Below are 9336 nucleotides of genomic sequence, written 5' to 3'. Positions count from 1 at the left end.
TGTCACGAGTTTTACACATCTCTCCACTGATTGGGTGTGGCACGTTAGTTTTTTCCAGTTGAATCAAACGCTGCTGCTGAAAGAAAATATCGATGTCTGTGTTAGTGTCCTGCCAGTTAATTGTGTCCATGTAGCTTGAGGTAGCAAAGTTTAGGGTAGGAATTTTGAAAGGTCGCACAGATTTCCCCTTTATACCGTGTTCGAGTCTTCTTTATGCAACTCCATGCTAGTTCTCGAATGTGGCTCCGTTTATCATGGCAAGTAAAATATTTTCTGGGTGCGCGAAGAAAGCCTTTCATTGTATAACTGGAAATACAATGTCTTGTACCGCTTGATCCATTTCTCTCGAAGACTCAATCGTCTTGAACACATTTAGAGCCCCATTTTCCGAGGAAGGGTTGCGTTTAATTGTGAACCACACCACATTGGCACGTAAACTATCATTATGTAAGCAACAATTAATTTAATCGTGTTAGGATTCTCGGAAGCAACATACAACCGTAGCATACGATCTGCAGTTGTAAGCCATCGAAAATGTACCATTTTACTGGGATTCCCGTTCTCTTTATAGCCAATGCAAAATCTAAAGATATTAGTCAATTGTATTGAAACTTGGTATGCAACCTCTTAAGGCTATTATGTTTACTGTTTTGCATTCTGCAATTTAGAAATATATATTCGTTATGACTAATCCATGAAATCCAAATTTCTACCAAAAATAACGATTTTTAAAATTTTCAATTGCGGAACCTAAAACAATATACCGCAAAATTCTTCATACACCTTTCTTTTAATCCTAATTCGCAACAAAATATCGTTTCTTGGTTACCAATTTCGAAAGTTGCTTTTTACACTCCACCCTATGGCACAGACAATCCTTTGCCTGCCAAAAGCATTTTCATAAGTTTGTCCTAAACGTTCATACTTGTTTTCAGACCTTTACTTAGCCATTGTTTTAATACTTTCTGAATAATATAAAACTTTCCTTTCATATGTCCTGTGTATCACCTGCAATACACAGGACAGGTAGTTAAACGGCAGAACTATTATTTTTTTTAATTAATTCTCTGTGTTTACCAGAGAATTAATTAAAAAAAATAATCTTACTGTTGCGTGACTAGTTTCTATGTTGGTGAACCTATCTCCTCGTACTTCCTACCCCACCTCTATAATGGTACTCCGTCGGTTACGACAATGAGGGTTCCAGTTGATTCGATCAACGGAACAGCCTGCTCTTAATGTAGATCTCGGGGGAGATTCAGCGTGACACAGTGTGACAAAGCTGGCCGTTTGAAATACAGGTACAACAGAAACAGGAAGAAAAAGTGAGGAAGCTGTGGTGAAAGAGTACAGCAGGGTTCGCCACCACCCTCTACCGGAGCCACGTGGAACTTTAGGTGATTTCGCTCAATAAACACTCGCAACGCCCGGTCTGGGAATCGAAACCGCGATCCTACGACTGCGAATCCGCTGCTCTAACCACTGGGCCATTGCACATCCATACCTCTATAATTCTCAATTAATTGTACTAAATCTTGTCGCTTTTCTCCACTTGAAACGTTTATTAAGAGATTGTTTATGGCGCATTCTTCATTCTTTGAACAGTTTTTTTCTGGAGCCCATAAGAGATTATAAAGAGTTTACTTTTGAGATTTCTTCAGTTTGTCTTTGACTGCAAATTCTACGCTACTTAACTCTCTGATAAAGATATTCTCTCCCTGTGTGTATGTTGGGAATTATGTCTGATTATCGCAAGAAAATTACATAGGCAATCACACACACAATTAGAGATATTTGTAACTTTTCATGAGAGTGTGTTATTGTCACACCACTTGATTCTTTGATTAATACTTTCTCTCACATTCCATTGCAATTCCGTTTTTGCCATAATTTATGAACGTTTGTTCTAGAATCAAGAATGACAATATTAAGACTTGCTGACTATCGCTCTCACATTCCACACATCTTCAGTGACAATCAGTGCTACTTCTGTCGTAACAGATCTTTATCGGTGATCTCTCTCATGTCACTAACCAGTAGTATCTCTCTTGAAGTTCTGTAAATAAATTGTTTAAGGAAGTTGTGACTCAGAATTATAAAGGAACACAAGTTTGACAAAACACTTAAATGCACCTTTTCATAACCCATCCTCACCAACAAATAAACAAACGACACATTCAGTGATGTCTGAAATACAAATGAGATCTGTTTTGGATATTAGGAGTGAAAGATTATTGAAAATATCCTGATCTGTAAAGCTAGCGCCACCTCGTGGATTGAGCCAACACGTTAAATATATTAGTTAATTATCAATTATATAAACGCTGACTGTAGCTTTTTGAGACGTTTCCTTGATCTATCTTTGTTGTAGTGAGGGCTATCAATGATGTTCTTTTTTATCGAAATACTTAGGGAAAACTGTCCATTTTTTTTTCTTCAGTTGTATATTTCATTCTTTCTAGAGAAAAGGGATGGTTTTGGTAAGGGCCAGCACAACAGTTACATCATCTGTAAATTCATTTGTTCACGACGGCACTAATATACTCAGTGTCAAAGGGTCTGCTCTCTAAATTTTCATCAACTCCAGATAGGGAAGAGGTCATTGGTGAACCTCTGCATTTTTCTGGGTAATTTCTAGAGAACGGGCTTGGGTGATTGCCTCTTCCAAATTCAATGAAGAGTTCTCAAGGAATCTTTGTATGCGGTCAGAAGAGATCCTGGAATGAATGAATTTCCAATGCTTTCCTCTCGAAATACACAACAGTTACATCACGAAATTTACAATATCTCGTGAGTCTCCAAGAATTGTGACAGATTCAGGGCCGGGCCTAGGGTTGCTGGCGCCCCGGGCAAGCTGAACTTCGGCGTGTACAAGCTGACGGTCGTGGAAATTTCCTTGTTTCTGTCAAGCTCTCTTTGGCGCCCCGGGTGACTGCCTGAGTTGTCGGCCCTGCATAGATTCGACGTCTTCACCTTATTTTCGTCATTGCAATTGGAAAGCTTTTACTGTATTGTAGTCAATTCAGTATGGTACATTTACACGAGATGGTAAACTGGTAAGCAAAATGAGTTTTTGTTTATGAAAGTAGTTTGGTGGTACTCTATTAGGATACAATTTTTCGGTGCTTGTATCTGACAGAGTGCTACCAGAGCAATGTGGTCGAAGGAATTTTTCCATTTTCCCGAGTTTTAGTCTAATATATTGTCATAACAGGGAAACTAGTCGAGAAACAATAGTTATTCAGTTGAAATATTCAACTTCAAAATACGAAACACAATACGCCCAGTTCATTTCAAATAGCTCTGTATCAGTCTTCAAATAAGGTGTTCGATAATGCATCTACATCAGAGGTAGCTATTCGTGACAATTATTGCATTCTATTGTAATTGACGCTGTAGATACAGGTATGCTTAAAAATTATAAGACCAGTATTAAATTGTAAAAATTTGAAAAAGGTCTTTTTCATATTTTGAATCTTGTTAACTGCCGTTTCACTTTTTTTCGTTAGTAGTTGTGAAGTTACGAAAAACAATTAAGTTGGGAATATTAGAGCTTGCTCCACGTACTGCTTGTAGGCTTCGCATTATAAATAAGAAATGTACGCAGTTCTTTGTAGAAACACCAGAAACACGAAAACCTCGGCTTTTCATTTTTCTGGTGACTGTAAAGTAGGCGTTAATTACAAGATTATCTTATCCAGCATGTGATACTGAATATATCTTTCATTGAGCTGGGACAAAATTCTTTGCAAAATTCGATTTCCAGAGTGCATATCACCAAATTCAAACAGGAAATAATTTCAAAGGAATCACTATTGTTAACTTTCCATTCGTTAGTTGAGATGGACAAGAATGCTATGTAGCATAAAAACTGCAAGTGTCATTTTTGGAAGGGTAAGAGAAAGTTTTCAAGGACCGAGATATATATATATATATATATATATATATATAAAAACAAGCTCTCAAGATGATATTTGGATGTAAATAATATGGTGGAGAGAGTGAAAGCGTATGGGCTAGTGGTTAGGATGTTGCACTTTCGATCGCAAGATCGAAGTTTCGATTCTTCGACTGGGCGGGACGTTATGTTTTTGAACAAAACACTACATTTCACGTTGCTCCAGTTCATTCAGTTGTAGATGAGCAACCCTTTCACGGTCTAACATTCAGGACTGAATGTTCTCATCTTGGTCACTTATGAAAATTGGGCAACCGGACCTATGAGTCTTTGGACTTGAAGTAATGTCCAGGGGGCCTACTACTGAGGAGGAATTGAATCTGGAGATCAAGTTTAAACTGATTGGCATAAATATGATTAATTCGGAGAAATATATCATTAACAGTAACAAGATATCATTTTAGGGGATATTCTATTTCAAAGGAGGGATTTCACCCAGAAATATTGGTTTCAAATTTTGGCACAAGAACAGCCATTTCGGAGGGGGGTGGAGGAAGTCGATTACCTCGACCTAAGTGCTCCATTGCTATTCATTTTATCGACTCCGAAAGGATGAGAGGCAAAGTCGACCTCGGCAGAATTTGAATTAGGAACGTAAAGACGGACAGAATGCTGCTAAGCATTCTGTCCGGTGTGCTAACGATTTTGCGAGCTTGCCACCTTATTTCGCCCAGAAAATATAACCTAATTAAAAAAGACAAAAAAGAATTGGAATTAATTTTTTTAGGATTGGTGAAGTTTTATAGTCAATATTTGTCAAAATATTCTGAAATGATCAAACCATTTTACGAAGTTGTGCAAGAAATATGAATTTGGTTGGCAAAGAACATTCGATAACTTTGAAAAGGTGTTCTCGGATCTATTTCAAAACGGGGGCACCAGTATTTTCTTAACGAAACACTTTGAAACTTGGGACACTGGTAGAATGTGTCATATAAAACATCTTTTACTCTTAGTCTTCTTAACAAAAAACGTACATCGCAAGTTATTCCATGTTAAAGTTGTCGTATTTCTGTAATTTCAACCAATCACTGACGTCTATTCAGCTGAATAGAGTTACTGCTGGGCGGTCATAAAAATGTTATTCCCTGTGACATATTTCATCCGGTTTAATCGTAATTTATACGCCGTATCTATGTGTGTAACAATTTTAGAGTTCGGATTCTAGAGTTAGGGTTAGGGTTAGGGTTAACAGTCTAGTTAGGGTTATGGTTAGAGGATTAATACGATATACACCGTTACAGCGCTAACTGTTTTCAACTGAATAGACGTCAGTGATTAGTAGAAATTATCGAAATAAGACAATTTTTTACATGAAATAAATTCGAATACAAAACTATTTTTCTGTTCTATAACACAAAATAGATAAGTATACGAAGTTTGAAAGTCTTTCGGTACCAAAAACACTACATAAAACATAAATGAAAACTCGTGTCCCCGTTTTGAAATAGATCCGTGTTCTCTTTTAGGATCTTGTTGTTTGGATATTTGATGCTACCAAAGACGTCACGTTGACAAGCGACTAGTGCGCAGTCTATGCCTGGTATTTTAACGCAATACAATCACTCAATGCTATATTTATCAAGGTAGGTAAGGCTGCTGAATCTAATTATTCAAATAGTGAGTTGGAAGCTTTAGTAACTGTGTAGATTACAAACCATTGTTTCTTTTAATTGATAGGAAAGATAAGTTTCTTGGAGATGACCATCTAGATTAGAAAATTCAAAAATATTATTTGACAGTCTGATTTAATTTTGCCCAAATGCAGTTCATATTCAAATTAACCCCAGGTGAACCCTGACTGAGGAAATGGACTGTTCCAACCTTGGTACACTACATTATCTTGTTCTAATTTATTAATCTGTCGCAAAAGTAAAAAAAAAAATGTAAAAAAAAAAGAAATGAGACTAACGTTATTTAGTTTCTGTTTATATGTAACTATGCATTTAGTTAGATTGTATCTACTTGCCACAAGGACAACGCATACAATATTTGATGGCGTATTAGACTCGCTTTTCTTTTTAAATCGCCACGGGTTTTATATGCGACTTTGCTTTAAAGATTATGCACCAAAACCATATTTCGTTTTGCGCTGCTGAAATCGAAGTGCGTCTAATATGCCTATGCGTTTTTAGTGCCATTAAAAACAGTAGTTCTTAGAACTTTATGACGTTCAATATTCATAGGATCTATCCTATCCATATTTTATACACACAATAATATTATTGAGAGAAAGAAAGGTGGGGAAATTAAGAGAAGGATGATCATGGTGGATCGTTAGAGCGGTATTTGTCCACTAATTCACATTCTATATCCAAACCACATTAAAGACATTATCTTTAATTTCTTCAGGGCCAATAAAATATACCAACAGTCAAATATTGGGGGTCTACGTAATCGACTAATATCGTCCCCTAAAAAAATTTGCTGAAGTGGGTAAATATAAATACTATCTGACCGCAAGGTGTTGATTTCTTAGCGGATAGTTCACAGTGGTACTGTTGACGGAGGCGCGTGAGTTAGTGGTTCGGTTCCTGGACTTTTGATCGTTAGACTGCAGTTTCGATTCCTGGATCGAGCGACGCGTTGTGTTCGTGAGCAAAACACTTCATTTCACGTTGCTCCAGTTAACTCAGCTGGGAAATATGAGTAACCTTGCGACGGACTGGCATCCCGTCTAGGTGGGGAATATAAACGCAGGCCGTGGATGCATATGTATACCGTGACGTACACACATACACCAGCGGGGTGCTAAGAAATCAACACTTTGCTGCTGAGACCTCTTTCGGTCAAGAGTGACCATGGGATTGCACCCAGAAAGCTACCCTCCTAGACACAAGTCCGGAAGACCAGCAGTCGCCCATGCATACCGGTCTCCCTTCTCCACGCCACCAGTGTTGTCCAAGGGATAAGGCAAAGGCCGATACAGCTTGGCACCAGTGATGTCGCAACTCATTTCTACAGCTGAGTGAACTGGAGCAACGTGAAATAAAGTGTCTTGCTCAAAAACACAACATGCAACCTGGTCCGGGATTCGAACTCACAACCTAGCGGTCGTAAGCTCAGCGCTCTGAGCCATGCGCTTTCACACTTATCTTTACTAATCTTAAATATTTGTGACAACCGTTCTTTCTCTATCTCCCTCCTTTTTTCCTTCCTCTTCTTTTCTTAATTTCTCTCCCTTTCTTCATTCCTATCAACATTTTACGATTCACACTACCACATATTTGACCTCATCATTTACTTTCTTACTTCTTGACCGTTTTATTTCTTCAAACATTTGTTTTTATTCTGTTCCCCCCCCCCCGGCTTTGCAATTCATTTCAGTTCACATCTATGGGGAAATCCAACTCACATCTTGTTGAAAATTCCAAGCGGCAATGTAACCTTCATTTAGTTAATGTATTTTGATGATTCGCTAAGTCGAGTACCCCTCGTAGTGTAATTATTATATCAGAGGATCAGATAGCTAAGAAAGATACATAGCTTGCATTTTACTCGTTCCACACCCTCAATTTTACACACACACACACGTGTGCGTGGAAAGAAGCTTGCTTCTCAGCCACAAGGTTCTAGGTTCAGTCTCACTGTGTGGCACCTTGGGCAAGTGTCTTCTTCTATAGCCTCGGGCCGAATAAAGCCTTGTGAGTGGATTTCGAAACAGAAAGAAACCCGTTGTGAATATATATATTTGTGTGTCTGTGCTTGTCCTCCACCATCGCTCGACAACCGATGTTGTTGTGTTAACGTCTCCATAACCTAGCGGTCCGTCAAAGTAGACGATAGAATAAGTACTAGCCTAACAAAGAATAAGTCCTGGAAGTTGATTTGTTCGACTAAAGGCGGTGCTCCACCATGGCCGCAGTCAAATGACTGATGTATATATAATATGTGTGTCTGTGTTCCCCCACCCTACTTTTTGACAACCAGTGTTGGTGTATTTACTTCCCCGTAATTTAGCAGTTCTGCAAACAGTCTGATAGAACAAGTACCAGGATAAAAAGGAAAGAAAGTACTGGAGTCAGTTCATTCGACTAAACATTCTTCAAGGCGATGCCCCAGCATGGCCACAGTCTGATAACTGATTTCCATCTTCTACCCTCTATTTTTTAAAATGTTCGTAAAATACGTTGTTTTCATTGGATTATTGTAAATATAGGCGCAGGTGTGGTTGTGTGTTAAGAAGTTTGCTTCCAACCACATCGTTCCGGTCTCAGTCCCACTGTTTTCTGCCGTAACCCCAGGCCGACTGAAGCCTTGTGAGTGGATTTGGAAGTCCGTCATATATATATATATATATATATATATATATATATATATATGTGTGTATATATGTGTGTGTGTGTGTGTGTTTGTGTGTGTTTGTGTACCTTGGATGTCCACCGATGCTTGACAACCGATGTTGATTTGTTTACGTTACTGAAATTTAGCAGTTCGGCAATATTAACCGATAAGTACCGTGCTTAAACAAAAAAGAAATTCTTGAGCCGATTTGTTCGACACGACCTTCGAAGGCGATGCCCCATCATTGCCGCAGTCAAATGACTAAAACAAATAAAAGATAAAAAAAATTAGAAGTTCATTGCAGAGAAGCTTCATCTAAGGGAAACAACTCTTAATTATAAAGGGAGGTAATTTATATGTGTGGTTGATAAGTTCTGGAATAATTGTTTACCTTAGTTCACTTTGTATTATTCAACCACAAACATTCTTGGATGCGAGAAACTATGTTGAACCGAGATCAAATAGACCTGTAATCAGTGGCAGCTCGTAGATAAAATTAGTGGGGGTGTTGCTTCAGAAAACTTTTAGCCGTTGTTTTAATGTTGTGTAAAAGGAAACAAAGATAAAAAAAGAAAATTTATACATAAACTTGATCGGTTCACGTTTTTGCCACTGCCAGGTAGTGTGTTTAATTTGTTCACTGAGCACCTCTGCGAAATCCCCCTTGTTTTTCAAAAACCCTCACTAAATCACAAAATAAGAAGAGGCCTAAATCTCTGAAGAGGCCTAGAGAATCATACATGTACCTCTATTTCAACCATTTCATCTATCAATTACTTCAGCCTACTGGAGTTATATAGATAGAATGAGGCATGTCACCTCTAGACTGAAACAGCTGTAAGTCATTGTCCCATCTTCGGTCACTAGATGTCCTTTTTAATTACTGATATGACATAATATGTCACATGTGTTTGTATATTGTTATTATTGTCCTCTTAGTTAAAAAATAAAAAGGTAAATTGACATAATACAATGTCTGCAAGTTGATGAATACCACATATTCCCCTCTATTTTCTTGTTGCTATATAAATTAAAGGTAAAATATCCTTTTACCCGCACCCATTTATTGCAATTGGTAATACGCAGGAAAACAC

Source organism: Octopus bimaculoides, chromosome 5 (assembly GCF_001194135.2).
Source record: "Octopus bimaculoides isolate UCB-OBI-ISO-001 chromosome 5, ASM119413v2, whole genome shotgun sequence".
Classification (NCBI taxonomy): domain Eukaryota; kingdom Metazoa; phylum Mollusca; class Cephalopoda; order Octopoda; family Octopodidae; genus Octopus; species Octopus bimaculoides.
Note: the sequence above shows the minus strand (reverse complement) of the source record.